At 49.4% G+C, this 26275-nt stretch overlaps 1 long non-coding RNA gene across 1 annotated transcript in view; it reads right to left on the bottom strand.

Moving 5' to 3' along the window:
* LOC144799328 (uncharacterized) overlaps window positions 1-26275 on the bottom strand; it is a 173365-nt gene that overhangs the window by 100744 nt on the left and 46346 nt on the right. The window contains exon 2 of the long non-coding RNA XR_013603792.1: window positions 11552-11678. This is a non-coding gene — a long non-coding RNA (uncharacterized LOC144799328). The remainder of the gene's footprint in view (window positions 1-11551; window positions 11679-26275) is intronic.

The raw sequence follows: 26275 nt of genomic DNA, 5'->3' as shown, positions 1-26275 counted from the left end.
AACGATTTTTGAATATAACTGACGGTTTTAAGACTGTTAGATCTGATCCCCGGTTTGATTTGAGTCATACTGTCACCTCTTACTCTGTGGGCAAGTTGTGTCAAGCTTGGCTGAAACATTCAACTTTACCTGCGGTTAAGTATCACCTTTCCAAACTGAATGCAGACGTGGATTTGAATGATTTCATTAAAGGCCCAGCTAGTGGCAGGTCGAAAAGGTGGTTATATGGGGTTTACAATGAAATTTGGAAACTGTCACAGATTGAGGCTGCTACACGCCTTAGGGCTATTGATCAGGCAAATCTTGAGAAAGTGCTTGCAGTTGTTGACAATAGCATTAACGTGCTTTCCTCTAGAATTTACACATTGGATAATATTGTGTCGTCTGTTGTTGATATTGTGCATGATGAAGTGTCAGTATTATACCATGGTCAAAATCAATTACGGTCAATCATGCAGTTTGCATGGACACTTCATACTCTGAAAATGGGTAAAGTTCCCTGGGGATACATGAACGTTTCCTCTTTATTTGCGCCATTTAATTTGACTGACAAACAACGCTTGCTTTCAATACGTGATGCTTCCTTTTCTATGTTACATATTGAAAGGTTGGAATCTTTACCTTTTTCTGTGGCAGAAGCCACTGCTGCTACGTGGCTTATCCACGGTTTAATAACACTGCCTTTTGCTTTATATAGGTTTTCAAATTGTATGAAATATGTGCCAATAGGTCGTTTTGAACCCTTAGGTAGCGGTTTTCTTCATGAGGTCTGGTCGCTCCCATACACATACAGATGTTTCAAGGATGAACAGGAGGTTTATCTAACAGGGGAGGAGTGTACTGAGACGCCAGATCATTCTTTAATGTGCAGACACATACAGTTACACGGTTCATGTAACAAGGACCGACCGAATATGGCTTGCGTTTTACAGGGCACGCCAGTTCCGGCTATCATCCCCACGTTTAAATTGTTAGAAAATGGTAGTTATTTGATGCTCAATAATGAAAACTGTTGTGGGTTAATTAAAGGTATAGCTTTCATAGTAACAGTAAGTGAGCGAGTTATTTGCTGCAGAAATGTTCTTTATCCTCCCACACGTGAACATAGGGAGTCTTCCATTTGGCCACAGATACCGACCTTGGGAGCAGAATTCAGCGGCATGGCTAGAATAAGAGCTCTTTTGTCCCAGAAAGAGGTGGCCTTGAGCTCGGCCCGTGAAACTTTCGTGCTTCACATTGCTAACACCCGTACGGAGGTTCAGGCTCTTTTAAATACTGATTTGCCTTTGCATTTCGGAGCCATGGTTCGTTCTATCTTTAACGCATCCTCCACAACGGGCCTAGCACATTTTTTTAAAGTTGTTAGCAGTGGTCTCGTGACTTCCTTTGAGAAGATTTTTGGAGTCATCCCTGCCTTCTTCCATTCTATTTTTTCATCCTTATTTGGAGGGTTCCCGTTTTTTCTTGCATTAGCGGCTGGCGCTTTGGTGGTTTTCTGCCTTTTTAAATATGGATGCCCTTCCTGTGCAAGACCACGCTCAACTGCTACTGACGCGGTTTCGCAACCGCATGCTTGATTATTATGGCACACTGCCGTTGGCGACTCTAAGCACGGCGTTTGGATTATCTTTTCGGTTCTCCTATTTCACCTGTGTCCAGCCTGTATTTCGCTGCCTGACCTGTGATTTCCTTTGGGCCATTGATTTGTGTCTCTGCGGACCGATTTCTTCTGACGTCGATTTTGATCAACTGATGAGTCCTATCATTGCTCACGAGTTGGTTTGTTCTGACGAAAGGATTATGGCCTTGGCGGTGGCACATGGACTAATGGGTCCCTGGGATGTATTGTCGCCAGCGCAAAATTTCTTGGAACGAAGTTTTCTTGAAAACCCACCGAGCTGTCCTCTGATGGTTATAGAGGATCCGGTGCTGGGAGATCACGTATGTTCCTTTCATCTTTTAAATTGGATGGCTGAACTGTTTTCGGATGAGGACAGTGACTTCCTCCTGGAGGCTGTTGCAGCTTACTTTTCATATACAGTCTTATCATAAACGCTGCCTCGAATTGACATGCTGATTAATGGCATTTCCTTGATTTTATTGACTTTTGGTCAAGACATTTTATTTTTGCTTGCCTATTGGCTTGAGCCACATTATACTTTTGGGCTATTTTTTAGCATTAGTTTTTATAATTGAATTTTTATTCATGCTCGTTTATTGTTGGATTCTGCTCTCATGTGATGGCACTTCTGTTATCTTATTTAGTCCGTTCTCGGATCATGGGGGGGTGTTATATAGCTCCTATATATCCTTATATCGTGTTAAGTTAGCATAGGTACATTTTAGGTTTAAACGCCATTTTTCATTTCTTGCAACTTCTGCACACGACCCTTAATTGTTGACTTAGCTTTCAACCTAGTGGTTTGCCGTGGTGTATGTGAGAATAATATGTTATTGCTCTTCTATCAGTTTTGTTTAATAAACCATGTCTGCACGGAGAGTGCTGAAGTTTCAGGAGCAACACGATATGGAATTGTTATGAGGTCTGATCTCCACGCCTTCATAGTCATAACACAAGTGCAGCCTTTGCCAACTTGGGCTTGAGGCGGGATTGATATTGCTTTGCACGAGAATTGTTAACACACTTGATGCGGTGCACATGCAGAGAGAGCTGGTGTATGCTGATGTGATTCCTTCATGCTAGGACACTAAGGTATGGGCCCGCCCTAAAACAACCCAAAGAGACCTTCTTAGCTAATAATATAATATATGTGTTAGGGAGGGTGAGATATAAGTGTTGTTAACTCTTATTCATTACAGCATGTTAACATGCTGTCATCATTCGCTTTTTATGTCTTAGTAACTATGCTGATAATTTTGATACTGATAATAAGTATACTTGTATTATCTAAGATACTGCGCCTGAGAAGACGGCATTAGTAAATAAACATTTCAAATGCACATGTGTCTTCTTTACTCCATGTTCTGGTTTGTAATGATAATATAACAAAAGAGTGTTCATGAGTTCCACGTACCCTGAGGTACTATAAGTTCATGTTCTGGTTTGTCTAAACATTGGGAGTTTGAGACGTCCTATGAGACACTGTAGCTAGCTCGGTAAGGGGTGAGGTGGTTGCTAAGGTGAGTTTTGGGACACCCTAATTCGCCGAGGTTCCACTCCTCTGTGCACAGTTCTGTGTGAGAACAGAAACCCTGCGACACCCAATTATACACAAAATAGCCCTTTGAATCTTTAGACGTCTTATCATCATCCGTACCGTCCCCTTTAGGAGGGACATACAAAGGTGCAGCTTCCCGCATAGGCAAAACATTAATTGCAACACTCTTATCTGATCCATAAATAGGGCACACTCGGGTATTTTCCGTCGATCCAGACGCTGATTGCTCTGATGTTTTGTTCGCCGCTCGCAATCGCGTCGCCTCATCTCGTAACTGAACCAACCGCAGGAAGAATTCGTCCGCATCTGAAAGAGCAAAAATACCTTTACGAAAATTCTCACGACCAACTGATATATCTTTAGGTTCCAACTCAGGAGAGTGTTTTCTAAACCGCTCAACAACTTCACCTGCAAGATGATCTAAAAAATACAATCGTTCCTTGTCGGACCACTTGCTCATAAAATCATCAACCTCTGAAACAGTTATAGAATTTACATTAAGTTTATGGGCAATCGAACGCAATTCCGTCATACGCTCGACCTGTAACCTGGTACGTTGTTTGTCCTTATTATCCTCGTCCGATTCCACATCCGGAGCCGTAGGCTGAACATACGGGGGCGGGCAACGATCTAACAATGAAAAATCATCTAATTAATTAGTAAGGACAGGATAAAGAGGACGTCTAATAGGAAACTGACCATTAACCTGCAGGTTACGTTCTCGACTCTCTTTCTCTTTCTGTTCCTGCAATTCCTTCTCCTGTAGCTGTAAAGCTTTATCCCGAGCAGCCTTTCGCTGCTCTTTGTCCGCCAAGGCTTCTGCACGCTTCATTCGTTCACGCACCGCTTTCTCCCACATACGCACACAATCAAACATATCCTGCCTAGACCTGCGCTGAAACAAACACTGTTCTACATACTGGACTTTTCACAAATTGAATGACCCATGTAGTGGCCATTGCAATTCACGATCAGGTTTAGTGTATTTGTGCCATAACGTGCTATACATTATGGGAGGAAGGCCAAATTTAATGTACATTTCGCGATTAGGAGTCCCCTCTGGGGGAGCCGGCTGAGATTCATTTAATCGATAAGTGGTACCATTTCCAAAGCAGCACATTCCTCGGAGTGTGCTGAGGACAGGCATGTTCAAAATATCACGGAAAAACGCGATATTACATAAAATGGCACTTAAGGGTACTTATGCACAATGTGCCGTTCAAACAAATTCAAAAGCAGAGAAATATCCCTCCATGCCTGCCTATGTGAGGTGCACTCCACATATAATTCAAATCAAAGGTCCAAACGTTAGCTAACTCATGCAAATTCAAATTCAAATTAAAAAAGCCACAGTAAGTGTCAATAGACTACCTTACCAAACATAAGCTCACCAAATATCTTCGAAGGTGTCCAGATTCCAACTGCCAAGTTCCGTAGCCGAATCAGCCAAAACAGGCACTACACGACAAGCCAAACGATCAGAACCTCAGTCGAGGACCGGCGCCACCTGGAAGGTCAGATCAGAAGGAAAGGAAAAAACACCGTGGGTGCCAAGACTCGGGTCACTCAGTGGCAGCGTACGCGTCCATAGCGAGTTTCCAATCCTTCGTCGTGACCTCTCCTTCGGGCATCCGAGTCGCCGATGAGGTCCCTTCGTGGTCGCCAATTGTGGTGTCGGGTTCTATCAGGTCTACATACTTGCAGAAACACTCGCACACCATAAAACAGAAGTTGGCACGGAAACTGAAAATGCAAAGAGACAAGTTTATTAGGACCCCATGGGGTGGTGGTACATTCATACAGCACCCTTCGGCAATGCAAGAAGTATCACCCCGAACATCGGTGTGCGACCTCTTTTATACAATTTAAAGGTAATAAAAAGGTAGGCGGTATACATTAGAACAGTTTTAGGTACATATAAGGGCATTTTTGGAACACAGCCAACATGAGGGAGGGGTTTAATACCACTGGTCAGTTGGGAGGAACATTCCTAAGGAGTGACCACTCTCTAGTCCAAAGATCAGATGTACGCATGCGCGAGACTGACCATTGCTAAAAATAGCCTGTTGCTGGGCAGGGTAAAGGTTCATTGGCATGAAGGAAGGACGAAAGGGCATGCTGACCACGAGGCCGCATGTTCATAGGAAATGGAAGCCACCGAATACAAAATGGCCCCCGCACGTTTAGTCAAGTTAACAGAAATGTTTGTGTAGCTGAGCTTAACGCTAACTCAGGTACCGCCAAATTACGACAATATTGCTATGCAGATATAGGTTACACTTCTGTTTACAGTATGTATTAACATGACCTACTAGAATTACATGGGGACCATTCTTCATTGGGGTCCGGCTATCAACAAGTCAGACACAGTTGACATTCAATGCAAAGATTGTTCAGCAGAGATAAATTGTTCCAGCAATGTATCCCATTCCATAGAAATATGATATTTCCTAAGTCCTCTACTCTCTTCCCTCCTAATTCCATGCTTTCGGCTTTACCCCATCTCACCACTTCACCGTGCCATGATAATGTCGTCGGGGGTTGTATAGATTTTCAACGCATTGTGACTGATCTTTTTGCTAGTATTAATAATAAATTACTAAACCTAGCCTGGGTTCCTTGCGATTTTCTGGTTTTATGTACGCCCAATATACCGTATTCAACAGTGTCCTTTCCGACCCCTGGTGCCAACTCATTGATGATTTTATAAACTGTCAACCAGATTGGTATCAATTTCGGACATGCCAATAGCATATGCAGTAGTTTAGCCAGCTGCATATGACATCTAGGTCAGACATCTGCCGTATCAGGAAACATTTTGCTCAACCTATGTGGTGTCAGGTATGCCCTATGTACTATCATATATTGAATTAGTTTGATTTTAGAGTTTCTTGAGATTTTCTTGGGGCATTTCAGTATTTTTCCCTATTCCTTATCTGATATACCACAGCCAATATCTTCTGACCATTTAGTTTTAAGGTCTTGTAATGAAACCGAAGCTTGTGCCCTGATACTACCATACAGCCTTTTTACAAGGTGTCCTCCATTACCCATAAGGTACAAAATATGAACGAGAGCGTGTGTTGGGGACTCCTGACCTTCTGGAGACCATGTAGTTCTCACATATCTGCGGATACTGGCATGCAGTATATATAGGGTATTAGGGACACCCTGTTCTCTCACAAAGGTATTATGATCCATGTACACGCCATCCGTGAATAGCATTCCCACTGTGTGTACTCCTTCTTCTATGCACTTAGCCAGATCTCGGTTAGTGATGATCCCTGTAGGCATAGAAATCCCTAAGAGCGTATGTGCATACTCCTCTAGTGTATTTGATTGCTTTTTTACAGTATGATAGTGCTACCTTGAGTAGTGGTGGTATCAGCTGTGGGGTTTTACTATTCGGTAATATCAATATGTGCAGTGCACCCATGTCCCATGCAGATCGTGTCATATCAATCTCATGTAGGTGAGGTTCAGCCGTCCAATAAGACAGCCATTGGAGCTTGCTGGTGTAGCTGGCTTGGCAGTTCGGGCTAAACTGTTCCCATGAGGAACAGGGTCAAGACTGATTCGCATATGGCCTTGTCCAAACTGGGGTGGCATAGTGAGCAAAAGAATAATGGATTAAACCCAGATCTCTTGACTGAGGGCGAGTGGTTGAAAAGTTTCAGCACTCCGTCCATCATCTGGTTGCGTTTGCAATAAATAAGAGCCTGTTGGTGTATCCTATTTTAAAAGTAAGACACCTGGGAGCAAAACACTCCAAGCAGAAGGAGCTACTCTTAGGGCTTACCTTCCATTAGAGATTAAAAAGTTAAAGGAATTTGCATGGTTCAAGAAGAGTTTGAAGACATGGCTTTTCAGCTATACAGCCTCAGGTTTTCTGCACAAGGCGCCTGGATACCGGTTACGTTCATGCACTATACAGTTGTCAGCTCCTGGACTAACCAATTGTATGCCACCATTTCTTGCAGAGATGCCTCATGAGCCAGCACTCTTCTAGAATGCCTGATATTTGGTACCCACTTGGCCATCAGAGCTGCACTGAGAGGGCAGTTAACATAAAATTCAGGACCTACAAAATACGCACATCTAAACCACAATTTTTAAATATATTTTTTCATATGTGTTCTGCTCATTCACCATCTTGGACAAATTTAAACTTTCAGTCATTGAAATGTGGTTTTACTTAATGTTATTGGTCGTGTTTTCACGGTTTGTGATTTTAATTTTCTTGGTTTTGGTCTCAAACCAGTCCTCACAATTACAAGCCCTATTACTGGATCATTCCTTGCTTGATTAAAGTGTGGCATTCCCAGCCTTGTACAACTGTTCCAATATTTAACATTGCAAAACACAAATTCCCTACACTATTTCTTGCAGCCATATGTATTCAAATAGTGTGACTGCTACATGTCTATGCCCCGATGCAATATCACCAGTTTGTATATGTATCGAACGTTGCATACATTTTCATACACTAACAGATACATTCTGACCTAAAAAGGAATCTTATAGGCTGTAGGCCTGAGTTTGCGGAGTTCCACAAAGTGACCCAAAAAATCTGCTGCGCTAAAGGGAGTTGTGCCATTCACGCTGATTTTGTCCCACGCTGTAAAATCAGAGTGAACAGCATCATGCGCAGCGCAAGACGCCTATGCTTCTTTCTGTCGTTCGAGGAGATATTCTACTCGAGGTACAGCTTCCTCAATGCGAACAGAAGTTTCTCAAAGGAGCAGTAGCGACCATCCTTGACCGACTGAGTTTAGAAATCTCGCCAGGAGGTGGTCTGGAGTAAGATTTTCCTCGCTCGCACGCACCAACTTAATGAGGGTGAGGGAAGCAAAAAACTGCACTGATGAGTTTTTGGGAAGTCAGGGGTGGGGGGGAAACTCCTCGAGCTGGGCAGAATTTCACACCCAGGCCTGATACGCTGACACCTCGGAAAGTCCAGCAATTCTGGGGCACAGCCTGACGGCAGATGTAACAGGATTTCTGCCACATTAGCTTCCTTGGTTGACCAAAAGGCTAGCTGGCCTATGACCCTGTGCTTTTTCTGTAAATATTACCTTGGTGTAAGAAGTAGGATATAGAACCTTACCAATATTAAAGAAAAGTTTAGATCAACTGAGTAAGACCTAGGCTCCAACTCAAAAAGCTATTGTCTGAGATCAAAACCACTTTTGGCATCTACACATACTTTTCAGTGAGTAAATCTGCTCCCAGTGGTGTGGATTTAACATGCCAGTGCTGGAATGCTTCATACTTACAAGTCTGTGGATACTTAGGTACCCCTTTCAGACCCTTCCCTACTGTAACTTGTCAGAAATAAGGGTAGGAGTAAATCTCTTTCGAGGGTGGGAAGGAAACACTCATAATTGGTGAGGTTAAGAGAAAGGCTTTCTTTATGTCGACAAATAGTTTCTACACGGGCGGGATAAAAATATGCGAAGGCATTTTCCCACGCGTATTAGTAAAGCATGTGAAGTTGTGCATGAGGAATTGTACCAAGACTGTCGGAAAAATAATTTCAAATAAGTTTTCCATAAGTACTCCTAGAAACCTGGAATTCCTGCATGTATAATTTTGAAATTTATGGCTAATTCTTTTAAATTATAAATCTGCACCTATACGAGGTGGTAGGTCAGCAGGTGCTGAATTACCAGTTTCTTTGAGATTTAAGCCACTGGTATTTTTTATTTTAAGTAAATCTGCTGCCCAAATGGGCCCGGTGGCTCTCGTTTCGGGAAAAGAAGCCCACACCAGGGCGCACGTAGAGAACTGGCTCAGAACGTGGAAAGGCAACAGAAAAGTCCCAGTTAAGCCCAAGCATTTGGCTTTGAAATATCAACAATCAATTTCAGTGCTATTTTTTTAATTACTAAAATTGCAAGTTGGCGGCGAGGCAGCGGGTATGAAAATACTTGCAGGAACCCGAGAGCGCGCACAAAGCCCACGGGTCCTGAAAGAGCCGCCAATGTGGGGGAGATTGCAGTCGGTGGCAGGTACACAATTGGCCCCTTTGTGTGCCTAGGAATACTTTCATTGCGTTTATTTTTTCTGGAAGCTTAAGACCTGAGCCCTTGTACCCCCCAAGAGATAGCTAGAATAAACACGACGCAAAAATCACCATACCAAGCAATTAAAATGAAGAGGGAGAAAAGGAAGCAAAAATAAACATTTGAAAGTCGAGAAATTTGGTGGGTGTGTGTGTGTGTGTGCACTTGACTCCAAGGAGAGCTAGACCATGGGCCCTTGTATGGGTGGACGAAGAATGGAGGTGTGGTCAGAGCTTAATTTGCACTGGCTGGTGGCTAAGGACACTCATTTTTTGAGGGCCTGGCCTGTTTTTTTAATCATCAGTCATTGGCCAAGAGATGGTGAGAAAAAGGCAGATGAGAAAGATAGGAAAACAGTCACAGAGGGAGAAAGCTGAACGAGGAGGATAAAGAAACAGAATCTGTAGTCTACAGCCCTGGAATTTGGGAGCATTGGCAGCCTCTGGCACTTGTTTATATGTTTTACCTAAAACAGCTTTATCTATCTCACAGGTCTTATGCAATCAAAACAATCCAAAAATGAAACATGCATACACATGTGCATAAGTAGACAGGCTTAGGGTCAGCCCCCTTCATCCATTGGTCTGTTCAATTGTCATTCACATGTTGCTTCTTCCCACCTGTGCAAATAGCATGGGATGGGGGTCATCCTACTTCAGCTACTGACTCTCTCGAACTATGAGTGTCACCATTTTACTCTTACACATGTCCACATCAACCTAAAAAAAAAGTGTACTTCAATGACTTGGTTGGCTGACCGATGCTTTACTTCCCCAATGCTTTTTTTATTGCAAACTATGCCTGCTGGTTTCAGTATTTCAAAGCCAATGCTATATTTTAATCGATTATAGGAATCATATTTCTGTGAGATGTACATTGAAATTAAAGATTTTTAAGCGACACCTGTCTGCTAGGAAGCACTGCTCTAATAATATGCATATGAATCTTCCTTTAAATTAGCATTATTTAATGTAATCATGTGGACCCCACATTTAGGCAGTGGCATGTTTTTTTTAAATTTCTTTTTATGGCCTATTCTTGCAAAAATCAAAAATGACTATTGCGCCATCTTGCAAAGGCATAGCTTTGCAAAGGCCTTTTTTTTAATTATTTATTTATTTATCACGCAAATTGAGCACAAATCGTCCAAGGCTAGACCCTGCCCTCTGCCACAATCAAAATTTCTACTTGGGAAATCATCTCATCCTGGAACTTGACTTCACTACGTTCTGGAAAATGCCTAAAATTGCAGACCTTAAACAACTTTAGGACTTCCACTCTTCCATTGCACTTTCCACACTATCCTTACACTCTCCCCTTTTCAAATCCTCCCCCTCTTTTTTGCTTGCTAGTAAAATTTTCTGTAGGAAAGTTTGATGTTTGTAACTCTATGGAGCATGTTTCAGGTTGTTTGCTGAGTTGCAATTACTTGAGCTCCATCAGCTGCAGGGCGTGTTCACAGCTTGGAGAAGCCTTGGGGTGGATCCTCCATAATGGCGTTGCCCCACTGCCCAGAGCCAGCAGATCATAAATAAAATGATAATACCACCATGTTATTTTATTTATTGCTGTCTGAGCCGCGCAATAGGTATATGGCAGGGCGAGGCCGGGCATGGCAGGGAGGAGGAGTAATGTGCACATATCTGTTTGACCGGAGGAAGATCTTTCTCCTACCTCGACCACAAAGACCTGGAACACCCTCGCTGACCCAATTTAAGAAGGATCTCAAGACCTGGCTCTTTGAGTGAACTCCGGCGCCCAGACAGATCAGCAGTCCCCCTCCTCCCCCAGCATATTGAGACCATCACGGGTGAGTAGCTGCGCTATACAAATCCCAAGTGATTGAAACAGACATGCACACTTCTGTTTCTTCAACACGGCTCTGTTGCACAGTCTGGGTGGAGAAAAGCCACAGGCTCCAAGGCACTGTCTGAGCAGCAAACAAGGCCACTCAGACCAATCCTGGTGCTGCTCTATGAGAGCGTAACACAATGAGCAACCCAATATACCCTTGAAGGTATTTCTACCCTTTTAGCTCTATGAGAGCAGCGTCTGGATTGGGTCTGGAGCCTGTGCCCTTCGGGCCGGATGAGAGGAGCAACGAGGCTGCCGGGAGCTTAGCGGCAGGTAACTCTTATTTTATTTTACATTATATTATTACCCAATCCTCCTCCTCACCCTCGCCTGCCCTACCACCCAAGATAGGCGGCGGCCGCCACTGGAGAAGCCACTCGACAATGCACATTGCCTATCCCCTCAGGATATCTCCATTCTGAGTAATTTCCACACTAGCATTCAGGTTCATACCTTAAATGAAGACGGTTGGCAGTCTTGGTTTTGGTGGTGGTTCTGGCAAATCTGTGCCTGGTTGTGTGGAGTTATCCGCAGAAGGGCGAGGCCAGCCATAGACAAGAGCAGACTTCTAAAATGGCATCTGTTATAAAAAAAAAAACACCATGTAAACTTCGATTGCACAAACAAACTGTGTTTGGAAGCATAGGTCACTAATTTTATGCTTAACGATTTTTTTGTTAAATCACCTGAAGTTGTTCCATTTTGCCAGCACTCAACTTGGACATTCTCACTTGTCCATCAGGAATCATCGGGCCGGGGATCGGACCCTGGTCTGTCTGGGGACGGAACGCCGCCTCCACCAGGATCCACTGATCCTGACGCAGCTGTCGGAATCATGATCCTGAATGGAGGCGGGCCTGCTCAGGTAACTGCCGTCAGGATTACGATGTCCATTACCCACAGTCTTTTCATGGCTACCCCACTGCAATGAAAAGGCTGTCGGAAAGGGACTGTGGGTGCCCCAAGCAGTGCCTCCGTCCCCCATGGGCCACGGCATAGTGGCCAGGGAGGCACATGTGGTGCCCCCCCCCAAACATCCATGCCCCGTGTGCCAGGCAACGCTCATCCGACCGCCATAGTAATGAGCCCCCAAGTTACTGTGGTTAACGGAGACCAAAGCGCCCTTGCTTTCCTGCAGAGCATCCTCAGATAAGCGTAAAACAAAAGGTTTCCTCTTGGTTGCTGCTCAAGCAGAGTGCTAGAACTCCTGCCGTTCACACGTTAGATCTTACACCGCCTTTCAACACAATCTTTGCCACAATATGTGCAACCTAACCAAGGCTTTAAGTGGGATGAAAAAAGTGATGGTGGTGGGAAGGGAGGTCTTTAAATGGGGGTACCGCCTAGGTAATTAAGGGTATCGCACAAACACACAAACTAAAGGTTTCTGATTTCCATAGTGTGCCACCCGCCACTATTTTGGTGTATCTCTGTTATTGCATCCAGATATACAAAACAACTGCCATACACCTAGAACCTGCCAGTACTATTACCTTTATTAATGACTTAGCTGTGTATAATAAATGAGTAACAATGACTCGGTTGTAAAAAAATAATATTGAAAATGTTTCAATTCTGAAATTGTGAGACTAAGAATTAAACATTACCTAGTCCTATGGAAGGGGTAGAGGTCTTCAGGTGGTAGTGGTCTTCAGAATGCCTCAATCACTCAAGTTATGGGGGCGTGGCTAGTGCGCCGAACATGGCGGCCGCGTATTAGTGCAGCTCCTTGCTGCCATCTATCATCCAACACTATCCTGTACCCATATGTGTGTAGTCTAAATGTCATTACACTAGCTGGAGCCTAGGCAGAGCATCTGACACCCTGGGAGAGTCTGGATGCCCAGAGTGCCAGCGGGGCAGCTGAGGACAAGGAGCGGGAGCTGCATGGCCTAGCCCACCGTAGTGTGAGTCATGTACACCGGAGTGTCAGTGCCTACCAAGACCCAGAGGCAAAAATCCAGCTACAGCAGGCATCTGACCCCGCGGAATAGCGACACAACGGAGGAGCGTAGTGCTGCTGAATGCCCGCCGGCATGGTGGACGTCTGTGCTTGGGGCCGTATTGGTGTCCGCGAGCCTAAGATGGAGCCAATCAGGCACAGCACCTATTATTAAACTCCATGGAGGACTGAGGGGCAGGGGCCGTGGTTCCAGTCGGATAGGTGGGGGAAGCGGTACACCTCCTTTGAGCCCCGGGCCGTGGACTGGTCCTAGAGACAGAGGTGTTGTTTTGCCAGCTGCAGTGCCCAGACTAGCCCTATTTGGCCGGTATGAGACACACGACAACAGAGACAGACATGGAGAGGCGGCAGTCCAGCGGAGGCTTGGTGTAACCAGTGGCGGCAACTTGATCAGACCCCATGTAGCAGTAGACTGAGACGTGAGGGGCAGGCCCTAAAACAGCTGCAGCGCAGTGTAGACTTCGATGCTGGAAGCGATGGAGACAGGGCCCGTGCCAACATGGCCTCCACAACCGCATTCCCCCGACCCCTCCCCATCAATGGAGGACAAGGAGTAGTCTGTAATTTCCATAGACCACTACCTAGCGCTAAAGGCGCGCTCCTGGCAGTGGATTTAACGAGGGAGTACCCAGCTGATATGAGGGCCTGACGGGTGGCCTGAGTTATCAGGAGAACTGAGGGACTGGGAGCGCTGACCTTGCCCACAGGTGCTGCATAAACATTTAAGGTCACGCACCTCTATAAGGAGGGGGGAAGCCTACACCACAGCAGTGAGGATCCCAGTGGGGCTCTAAAGCTATACTGACCCACCTCACGGAGCGGCAAACTCTGCTGTTATAATTGGATTCAAGCTTCCGAAACACCTGTGTCGGAGGGAAGTAGCGCCTGAGATTGCACTAGGGTGGCCTAAACCTGCATCATTCTCACCTGCCGTGGATGGTGGCCACACAACTTTATTTTCATACTGTTGTAATACAGGATACTAACACATACGGCTTCAGAAGTGGCGAGGTAAGGATTCAGGTCACAGCTCCGTGCGGAAAACACCGCCCGCAGCGGTGACTAGTAGAACCAGTATAGGGCCCCTTGCTTTCAGTTGTGGGAGTGAATAGCAATTCTCCACCCTGAGCAGGCTCTCTTTGCACCAGGCTGCAACAGGTCCCATTAGGGGGCGATGTAGGCATGGGCATGCAGACCGCGGAGACGGCTGAACTAGGTTTCGGTGAAGTTTGTGACAAGGTGGGCCACTCCCATGCTACTCAATCCATATTTCAGCTAGTATGCACATTCTGAGGCCGGGCCTCAAATCTGGTGGGTTGGAGGTGCTGGAAACCTGACTGCTTGTGCCACCCCACAGGGATACAGTGGGGATGGGCGGGTCAGTGGTGGAACCAAGCGTTCAACGGACCGAAGACATCACCAACGCACACACATTTAACATGGCTAAGGACAAAGGCCACCCAATGCCAAACAAGGCAAATATACTCTACCAGGCGGGCCCTCGGGCAAGCAGAAGCAGGCGCTCACAAAGATGTGGTTCCAGATATTGCAGCACTGCTGGCGGCCATCACGCAGTCTTGCAACGCCCTCAATGCCAAGATAGGAGCTGTGAGCTCAGAGGTCACACTAGTCAGACAAGACCTCCATAATGCAGAAGAGTGGATCGCGGAGGTGCAGACCCAGGTATTGGGAGTGGAGTATTCAATTACCTCCCTATAGCAAACAGTGTCTAAATGTACCACCTTGACAAAGGAACTTGCGACCCACATAGAAAATGGAGGGATGATCATGCCGCAATAACCTAGGTTTTGTTGGTTTTGCCAAGGGCATCTCAATGGAGCAGTTCCTTGATCGTTGGATACACGAGTTATAATCCTCGGGAGCCCTTTCCCCCGACTTCGTAATTGAACAAACTCATAGGGATCTAATTTGCCGCCTTCCCCCTCATGTCCGTCCACGACCAGTTATACCTAAACTCGAACTACACGGATAGAGACACCATCCTTAAACATGCTCGGCTTAAAGAGAAAATTTTATATCAGTCGCATACCATTGTGATTTTCCCAAATTATACCAGGCTTGTGCAACAACGCTAATTTGTCCAAGCCGGCAATGACACCTCCGCGAATTAAACATCCCTTATATACTCCGATATACTGCAAAACTTAAAGTAATTAATCGATCTCCGATCCAATGGATGTGTTCCAGTGGACAGAGGAACAGATGCACGTCAAACCTAAAGCTCCACCACGTCCGGAGTCTGATTCTTCTCAAGGCGAAGAGCAGAACAAGACCGCCATGACTCAGATTGCTCGTCATCACAGGTCTCACTCTTCCTGGAGGTGCCCCTGCCAAACGGCGGATTCTTCGGCGGCTGGAAGGGGGTCCCCAACCTCCCGGACATCTGGTGCGGATTCTCCTAAGTGACACTACCATATGAACACTAGTTTGGGTTTCCTTGAACTCACACATTTACAAAGACATAGGTGGCCGCATTACACTGCGAGCAAGAGTACTTTCCCCTTTCTCTAGATTGTTATGTTTGGGTGAGGGGATTCAATGGGACAGTTCAGGGCCAATGTCCCGTTGGGGTTTGTTGATGACTGTTCCCATGACAGATACTTCCAGTTCTTGAAGTATGGGGTGGGGGGTGCTTAATGTTTACTGGGTTTGCAATGGTTTTTCCATTCCAACAGTAATGCGGATCCTAGAAACATTGCTCTTGTAATTTCCTTCTTACTGGAAGAGCGTATGCCGGACGCAGTGTTTCTCACCGAAACATGGCTGGCGACCGACTCTGACCCTGCCGTAGTAACATCCCTCCCCTCTGGCTTTCAAATCATCCGGCAAGACCGTCCGGAGGGAAGAGGTGGTGGGTTAGCAATTATATTTAAGGAGCAATTCCACTGCAGACTTATCCCGGAAACCATCCCAGACTGCGAGAGCCTAGCTTTCTCGCTGGAGTTCTCTCCCAACCACTGCTTTTCGGGTACTCTGATATATCGCCCACCTGGCCCCCCTAAACAATTTCATAATCTCCTACCAGCAATTGTGGCGTCACGCATTAGCGTTGCCGCCAACTATACTGTGTTAGGCGATTTAAATTTTCATTTTGATTCACTGCTGGATCCCACGGCTATTACATTAGCCGATGACCTGGCCGCGCTACAACTTATCCAACGAGTAAAAACATCGACTCATGTGAAAGGACACCTTTTAGATCCGGTGTTCAGTAACTGTGTGGATTTTGTAGTTGGACCTCCGCTCCCCCTCCCATGGACTGACCACTCTTTGGTGCCATTCACGTGGTCTACCCAGAAACCCATCCCGGCTAAACCTATGATAAGACATGCTAGATCCTGGACGCGGATACCAGTAGATGAATGGGAAAATAAACTTATGAAAGAGGGGCGTGGCCAAGATGGCGGTGTGAGCGGACGTGCTCTGCCGAGCTCCCGCCGCCGGTCACCGTATTCCAGCACTATCTTAGCACCTGTCCCGGCCCCGGAGGTCCCCTGGAGTGCCTGACACCGACGTTGCTGTGGCGGGGGCACTAGCGGTGAGAGCTGACGACTGACAGCGGACGGTTCCCGCCGAGACCGCCCGGCGCTGCTGCGGCCGTTGGGGCCTTGCGGGAGCGGAGCAACGACAGCGAGGCCGTGGTGGGCAGAGCCCAAGGGCCGCCCTGGTGGCGCTCTGAGCGGGCAGCTGTGGTGACGGCGGGTCCGGCGCGCGCGGCGGCGCGCGAGGCCTCCTGCAACCCCCTAGCGGAGGCTTCTGCGGGCCTGCCGTCACTCCCGGATGACGGAGCTGCCCCGGACCTGACAATTGCCGGGGCCGCCGGGATACACCGGCGGAGAGGATAGCGGCGCCTGAGGAACCCGGCCCACGCAGAGAGGTGAGGTGCAGGGGGTGGACGGACGACCCCCGGCCCCCAACGGGGCAGAACTGGAGGAGAGGGGGTAGCGAGGGAAATTCAGCGGTGGCACCGGACACCCCACACTGCAGAGCACCCACTTTGCCCTCCACCCCGGCGGCGGCTGAATACACGGGGGCCCGCCATTTTGAGGAGCTCTTTGCCGCGACCTGGACGGCACCTTCGGTTGGCCCTGCGCTCCCCTCCTCCGCTGCCTAATACCACCAAACTGCTGGAAGCTGCTTAGAGTCCACGCATTGGTGCTACGACCTGCGCCTAGAACTTCTCCTGCCCGCGCGGCGGCCCGCGGCCCCGGGCCCGCCCGGACGCCTCGGTGGTGGCCCGCCGTCTAGTATCTGGACTCACTGGTCCTTGGGCCGCCCAGGTGCCTGACTCTGCGGGACGTTGGCGCGCTTGGGGTTCTGTGCCTCGCAGGCCACCGAAGCTAGTGGCGACTGATCGGTGCACTGGGGTGGGCCCCACGGGGTCATGTCCAACGGGAGGACCCGGAAAGACCGCACCATCACAGAGCTCTTCACCCCTGGCACAATGGGGAAACGGACGGACGTCGCGGCGGCCGGCCACCGGGTGGGCTCCGAGAAAAAAGCCCCGGACTCGCCGTCCTTGGGGAAACCAGACCCGGAAGGCCCTGTAACGCGCTCCTTCCTGGAGTCCCTATTTACCGGTCTGCGCGAGGACATCCACGCCCTGAAGAAGGAACTCCAGTAGGAAATAAAGGAGGTGCGCCGCGACACCGACGCCATCGGAGAGAGAGTGGGAGATCTAGAGTCGAAAAGCGACACGAGGGATGCGGAGATTGAAGCACTGCGGCAAGAACTGGTACGCATACATGATCAGCAGGTAGACCTCCAAACTCATGCTGAGGACTTGGAGAACCGCTCCAGGAGGCACAACATCAGGATTAGGGGAGTGAAGCAATCCCCGGACACAGAGGATCTCTTTCAATTCACCCAGGGATTGTTCAACCACATTTTGGGCCGGCCGGCGGGCTCCCCCCTGGGACTGGACAGGGTCCATCGGACTGGCCCGCCTAGAGCTAACGCGGCCCACCCAGCAGACATCCTGGTGTGTGTGCAAGACTTTAGAACCAAGGAAGAGATCCTCAACAAAGCGCGCCAGATGGCACCAGTCACCTTTGGCACGCACTCCCCGACCCTGTATCAGGACCTCGCGGCCCTTACCTTGGAGAAGCGACGCACATTTCGGCCGGTCACGGCGGAACTAAGAAAACGCAATATCTCTTACAGCTGGGGGCATCCCTTCCGCCTGGTGTTCAAGCTCCGCAACAACCTCCACCAATTGCGTTCCTTCAGGGAAGCCTGTAATCTCCTGGGCATTGAGGTGCCGACAGTGGACAAGGACCCCACGGGTGGGGGATCTGCCGGCGAGGACACAGCCGGTCGATGGAAGCAGCAGCGACGCCGACATAGGCCGCGGCGCCCCGCAGCAACGGAAATCGAAGAGGGTCAACGAGCGGCGGTGGAAACCGTGGCACAGGGCTTGGTGAAACCGGACATTGGCGGACCCACAGCCTGATGGAGCTTTGGCACAGACGGATTCGATGAGGCCGGGACTGCTCGAGCCGGCGGCGGGGGCGGAGGCCTCGGACTCCACACACTTCCCCTGCTGAAGCCCTGACAATCCACCCACAATGGCAGATGGGGGAAAGCTTTGTCCAACAACACCGTTGCCATTGCCTACGCACCAAGGATACGACTTACCACGGGTCCAGTGGACTGTTACCTGGACCTGGGACTGTGTTTGATCGAACTTTTTTCATAGTTGGTATGAGGGGATGGGGGGGGGCCGGGAGGGGGGAGTTGTGCATGTTGGGGTTGGGGGGGGGTTGAGAAGAAGGGGGGAGGGGGGGGGGGGAGGGCTCTCCTTGTCCAGGGGGTTTTAGCCTTGCAGATGAGGTCGGCGGGCACACCCGCGCCGAGCAGGATGTTGCTCTATGGCTCACGCCCGCAACCCGGAGGCGAGGCCCAGCACCTTCCGTATTGTTCCCGCCATGACACGTCACTTGTCTATACTCTCACTTAATGTGCGGGCCTCAACAACCCAATCAAGCGAAAAGCGATATTGTCCTTCTTGGAACATTCGAAAGCAGACATCTGCCTCCTACAGGAGACACACCTCGTAGCTAAAGACCAACACAGACTTAAATCGCGCTCCTTTCTTCGGCAGTTTTTCTCCTCCTCCCAGAAGAAGGTAGCCGGGGTAGCAATATTAGTAGCCAAGTCCTTTGAGGGGAGGATCGTACAGAAGGAGGCTGAGATCAAAGGACGGCTCCTCCTCCACAGTTTCCAGGTTGCGGGCCAAACATTACTAGTGGGCTCTGTCTACGCACCGAACGAAGGCCAGGAAAAGTTCTTACACACAGCACTAGAGACAGCCACAGCTACTGCACACCCACATTTGCTACTTGGTGGAGATCTCAACCTAGTGTTCCACAACACAACAGATCGCTCAGGTCAGAGACTCGGACAGGTGGGGGCACTCTCGACATCAGGACACACACATATTGCTGATTTAGGCCTCATTGACCTATGGAGACACGTTCATCCACATACAACTGCCTACACATACTATTCAGCGGCACGCAAGACCTACGCGAGGTTGGACTATTTTTTGTGTTCCTCCCAGCTGACGGCACAGGCCAAAGACGTGGAGATACTCCCGGCGTCACTGTCGGACCACTCACCAGTGGTGGCAACCTTTCAGATGGCGCCCACACCGACACCCCAACGATACTGGAGGCTTCGGGATGGGCTTCTGCAGATACCAGACACTCAAGACAGGCTTAAAGCTGCGATCACTCAATTTTTGACACATAATGCAAATGGGGACACGACTAAGGCCACTCAGTGGGCGGCACTCAAGGCGGTCCTCCGCGGTGAAATCATCTCAATCGCCGCCGCTAACAATAGGGAAAGGGCGCTGAAAAGGGCCGAACTCACCCAACGGGTGGCAGAACTGGAGCAGATGCACCAGCGCACTGGGGCCGCGCGGGCGTGGCGCCAGTTGTGCACCGAGAGGAAGATGCTGGCTGCCCTAGACCAGGATGTGGCGGAGTACGCCGCCATGCGCCTCAAGCACGCATACTACACCGGGGGTGATAGATGTGGGAAGCTTTTGGCGAGTAGGCTTCGGGCACAGACTCAGAGGCAGCAGGTACGCTCTCTCCAGTCTAGTTGTGGCGCCCAGATCACGGAGGACGCGGCCATAGCAGCGGCCTTCGGTGACTTTTATGCCGCCCTCTATGATGCGGACCGCCTAGATCTGGATGCCGGAGTGGACTATTTGCGAGGCGCAGCACTCCCCACCCTAAACCAGGCGCAAGCGGACTTCCTAGATCGGCCCATAGGCCTAGAGGAGGTCATTTCGGCGATATCTCGCCTCAAGGTGGGGAAATCCCCGGGACCAGATGGCTACACAGCGGCCTTCTATAAGGCATTTTGCCCACAGGTTGCCCCCATCCTGCGGGACCTGTTCAATACCTTTGATCAGCCCGGTGCCATCTCCCCAGACCTGCTCGAGGCGTCCATCTCCGTGATTCCCAAACCCGGCCGCGACCCAACCAAATGCGGTTCCTACAGGCCTATTTCTCTGCTAAACATAGATCTGAAGCTCTACACCGGCATCCTCGCAAGTCGCATGGCGCCGTACATGCAGCAACTGATAGAGCCTGACCAGTCAGGCTTCATCCCCCAAAGACAGACCAGTGACAACACCCGGCGAGTCCTCCACCTCATTGAGGCCGGCTCGCGTACGAGGCCGGGCTGCATGCTTCTCACTATCGATGCTGAGAAAGCATTTGACAGGGTGCACTGGCCTTACCTTGACCAAGTACTGCGGCACTTCGGGTTTGGAGACACCCTCCGCCACCGCATATTTAATTGTTACCGCCGACCCAACGCAGCAGTGCGAGTTAATGGCCATACCTCCCCGAGATTTGACATCGGCAGGGGCACCAGTCAGGGCTGCCCGCTCTCTCCATTCCTGTTCGCACTCTATATGGAGCCGATGGCGCAGAGAGTGCGACACCACGACCTTATCTCTGGCGTTCCCTTTGGCGGAGATACACACAAAATTAGTCTGTATGCGGACGACATCCTACTGTCCCTCACCAATCCTATGCAGTCCCTACGCGCACTCTTTGCGGAACTCCGTGCCTTCGCACTGGCGTCGGGTTTTAAAATTAACGAGGCGAAATCGGAGGCCCTGAACATCTCACTGCGGCCTGACACCCTGGAGGAGGTCAAAGCGGAGTTCAAAGTGCAGTGGTCTGACGCCTCCATCTCCTATCTGGGCGTCCACCGGACCCCGACGGTGCAGGGCACAGCATGGATCAACTACGAGACACTCACGGAGAAACTTCGCAATCAGTTGCGGCGTTGGAAGCCCCTCACATTATCCTGGCTGGGTCGGATCGCGGCGGTCAAAATCACGTTGCTGCCCCAGATTTTATACTTGTTCCAGACGCTTCCCTTGAGACCACCGACCGGGTGGCTTCAACAAACCCAAGCAGAGTTAACGCGGTTCATCTGGAACGGCCGACGCCCGCGGTTTAAACATACTATCGCCACTCTGCCTCCTGATCACGGGGGGTTGGCATACCCGACCTCACGTTATACTTTCAAGCGGCGCAGTTGCGCACACTTGTGGAGTGGCATCAATTAGAGTCGGGCAAACACTGGCTCTTCCAAGACCAGGCGGTAGCCGGCCGCACACTGCAGGGTATACCATTCCTGCCACGCCGTCATAGACCCCCTAACCTCTACGCCTCTAAAATCACGAGCACAGTCCTAGAGGTGTGGGACAAAGTGGCCTTGGCGAAAGGATTGACCTCCTTTCCCTCGCCGATGACCCCGATTTTCGACAACCCAGACTTTACGCCAGGTCTGGACACCAGGGCGTACGCGGCATGGAGAGCGACTCCCTGCAGAGGTGCGGGTCATATGTTTGACCTCAAGGGTGTCCTTCCGTTCCACAAAGTGAAAGAAGATTATGGCATTGCCGAGACAGATCGCCTACAATACTTGCAAGTGCGACACTGGGTGCTTCATCCCTCAATCCAACCGGGAGCCCGACGACATCTCACGCCTTATGAGAAGTGGCTGCTGACCCGCACATCAGATAAAAAACTAATCTCAGATCTCTACCAACAACTACTCCTCACCAATGTTCACACATACAACGCAGGAAGGGCTAGATGGGAGAGAGACCTAGGGCGACAACTCACAATGAAAGAATGGGAGGGGGTTTACTACAGGGCCAGACACTCAGCACACCACACGGGTCTCACTGAGACACTAACCAAAGTCACCACATACTGGTACCACACACCCGAGAGGCTACATCAGAGGGACACCCGGGTTAGCGTCAGATGTTGGAGGGGCTGCGGAGAACTGGGGACACTAGAACACTTGTTGTGGGGCTGCGACAAGCTCCGTTCATACTGGACTCCTATTCTAGATCTCATAGACTCCCACCTGGACACGCAGCTACCCCGATTCCCGGCCTACATCATACTGGGCCTCCCAAACGCCCTCATGTACCCCCTGAAATCTTGGAGGGGGAAACTGATCGCGCTGGCTCTGGGGGCGGCAGTTCAGAACATTGTAGCCCACTGAAGAGCCGTCCATGCTCCGCATCAGTTGGGTTGGTTGCATCGTCTCTGGGCAATCCTGGGCATGGAGAAGCTGTCGCTAGCCTCAGCGGGGAGGGGGGCGGACTTTGCAGCGCTATGGCAGCCCTTCCTTACCCTGCTGACCGGGGAATTCAGGGAGGTGAGCTGCCCCCGTTATCTCCGGCTGCTGCGCCTTGCAGAAACCCCACTCCCGGAGCCCAAGACACGCACGCACAAGCGCAGAGCCCCAACACGTGCTGAGCCGACTGACTTGTAGAGAGTCAGCGATGACCTACTGCCTATACTTCACTAATGGACAAGGAGAGGGGAGGGAGAGGGAGGGAGGGGACCCTAGGGGATGTTTTAAGTCCTGAGTTTGGGATTCCTGTTCATTCTTGCATTATTATTGGCTTAGCTTGCACCTCTATAGCACCTCTTTTGACGCGGCCGGCCCTGATGGGTTGTAGGCGGCTTGCTGTGTTAACTAAGCAGACCCCGGTAGGGGCACATTGGGCGCCAGCGATGCCTTGGAACTAGGCTGCCTCCTATCGGAGCCGGCACGGACGATGTTGAGAGGTGCATTGCGCTTATTTTTGCTCAATAAAAGATTTAATACATAAACTTATGAAAGAACTTCCCCCTAATAATGAGGATCCATGTTGGGCGAACCAGGCCTATGAGAACTGGATCTTGCATTCTCTGGAAACTATCCTCCCCTTTAAGAAATTAACGGTAAAACGGCCCCAAAAAACAGCACCTTGGTATTCGGAGGCCCTTAGGAACAAAAAGCGCCAATGCCGGAAAATTGAAAGAAAATGGCGCATAGACTACTCCATGGAGGAAAAAACTCGATACCGGGAGGAAATAAAAGCTTACAAAAAGGAAGTAAAAGCTGCCCAAGCTGCATACTTTTCTGACAAGATCCTAGCAGCAAAATCAAAACCCAGGGAAATCTTTCAAACTTTGCAAAAACTTACAAAACCCCCTCCTCCTAGTGCATATGAGGAAAAGTCCGTTTCCCAATGTAACGACCTGGCGGAATTTTTCTCAGCTAAAGTAAACAAAATATATGCTTCCTTCCCCAGCACTACTACTCCTCTGATGGCTCGGGAAAAAACCAGGGTGACAGACACTGTCCCAGTCTCTCCGCCCACACTCGACCATTTTCCCTGCATGGATCTCGAAGTCTTAGAGTCCATGGCTCGAAAAGTAAAATCTGGATCCCCAACTGACCCGGCACCCCCAGACGTCATGCTGCTAGCATCTCAGGCTGTCTTACCAATCATCAAGAACCTCCTGAACGCTTCCATCATTTCGGGCACTGTCCCTCCTGCTTGGAAACGAGCTATGGTCCGAGCGCTGATAAAAAAGCCAAACTTGGACCCATTGGACTTTGGCAATTATCGACCTATTTCCCTGCTCCCCTGGGTGAGTAAAATCGTAGAGAGGTATGTTAATCTCCAGCTGGTCAGCTTTCTTCAAGACAACCAGCTGTTAGACGCCACCCAGACAGGGTTTAGACCTAAGCACGGAACAGAGTCCGCCCTCCTAATGGTCATCGAGGAGTCCAGGAAAATTCTTGATCAGGGAGGATCAGTGGCAGTGATCCTCCTTGATCTCAGCGCGGCGTTCGACACGGTCAGTCATAACACCCTACTGAACCGTCTTTCGAATGTCGGCATAGTGGACAAGGCCTGGCTCTGGTTAAAATCTTTTTTGAGCAACAGGTCGTTCCAGGTGTTTGATGGACAGACAGTGTCCTCCAGCATGCCCCTGAAGTGTGGAGTCCCCCAGGGCTCCTCTTTAAGCCCCGCGCTTTTTAATATCTACATGAGGCCACTGGCTGAGGTAGTTCGTCCGTATGGAGTTAAGATCATATCCTATGCGGACGACACCCAGTTGGTGGTCTCATTAGCGCAGAAGGCTCACCAGCCACTTTCAGGTGGACTTATAAAATGCTTGGAGGAGGTGAAGGCCTGGATGACTTTGTCATCATTAAAACTCAATGGTGACAAAATGGAGCTTATGCTCCTGGGCCCTGCTGATCCCACTTTCTTTAATTCATTGTGGCCCACCTGTCTAGGCCCCCCCCCCGGCTCCGAAGGATAACATCAAAAGCCTGGGGGTATGGCTGGACAGGGGTCTTTCTCTCAACACCCAGGTCACAAAGCTCTCAGCTACCTGCTTTGGACTGCTTAGGACACTGAAGAAAGTTCTTCCTTTGCTCCCTATGGAGGCAAAGCAGGTAGCCATACAGGGCCTGATACAGTCACGTCTAGACTCCAATAACGTGCTCTATTTGGGTGCACCAGAGTACACCCTAAAGAGACTACAGCTGGTACAAAACTGCGCTGCCCACACTCTGCTGCAGATCCCACGCAGACTGTCAGTTAAAGCTGCACTGACCAGCCTGCATTGGCTCCCAGTGCGTAAGAGAGTCACTTTTAAGGCAATGTGTATTGCTCACCAGGCCTTCTGGGATTCTGGACCTCTAATTACTTGTAGTTTAGTAAGTCAATACCGTCCTGGTAGAGATTTACGATCTAGCCAGGCTTTTATGACAACAGTCCCAAGAATCAAAAGGACAAGGTCGGGTGGAAGGATGTTTGCCTATAATGCCGCCAAGATCTGGAACTCCCTCCCCCTCCACCTGAGATCCAACCCTAACCTCCCCTCCTTCCGTAAACAATTAAAAACACACTTGTTCAATTCTTCTCAATAAAGCTCAGTTCTCTCTCTTTTTCTTTTTTTCTTGGTCTGCAACCTCCCCCATCTTTAACCAACAGGTTCCTCTAGCGCTTGGACGCCTCAGGGCAGCAATTCGCGCTGTTATAAATCCACTTTCATTCATTCATTCATTCATTGTTGTTGCCATTTTCTTCGATTTATCTTCTCTGTCAGTACCTGCCTGCTGCTCACTCCTTCCTCCGTTCTACCAATCAACACTACAACATGACTTCAGCATGAATTCCCTCACCGCACAAAACTTTAACGGACCACCTCCGACTGGTGTCATGGAATGTGAATAACCTCCATGACAAGGTTAAGAGAGGGGCAGTTCTGAGGCAGGCCAAGCGGATGGGGGCAGATATTCTATTGCTGCAAGAGACGCATCTTATCGGGAATAACGCCCCCTGCCTAGCTAGATGGGGATACACTCAAGTTTACCATTCAGGGTTCACGCAGGGCTCAAGGGGTACGAGTGTCTTGACCAAGCAGCCAGTTCCCTACTTACACATTAAGAAGTGGACTGACGGGTATGGTAGGTAACTGCAGTAACAGGGTCACTTAATGGGGAATCTCTCACACTACTCAGTATATCCCCCCCCCTCCGACCTCCCCTGTGGCATTCTTTTATCGAACTACTAACAGGACTCTGGAGTGAGCTGCAAGAAGGACTGGAAGTATGAGGGCGGGCGACTAGAATGGTTCTGTGGCCCCAGAAGTGGCTAAATAGTGCTCCCACTGGGGTCAACTCTAGGGGCGGGACAGACCCCCTTTCCTTCCTTTATTTATGCCTTGGGTCTTACAGATGTGTGGAGGGCGCATCACACTACCCTCTGGGGCAATACCTTGTTTTCAACGGCCCATGGTTCATAATCCCACCTAGACTATTTCCTGATCCCTCATAATTATCTTCACAGA

Source organism: Lissotriton helveticus, chromosome 12 (genome assembly GCF_964261635.1).
Source record: "Lissotriton helveticus chromosome 12, aLisHel1.1, whole genome shotgun sequence".
In the NCBI taxonomy this organism is placed as follows: Eukaryota; Metazoa; Chordata; class Amphibia; order Caudata; family Salamandridae; genus Lissotriton; species Lissotriton helveticus.
This window is presented reverse-complemented; position numbering and strand designations above follow the sequence as displayed.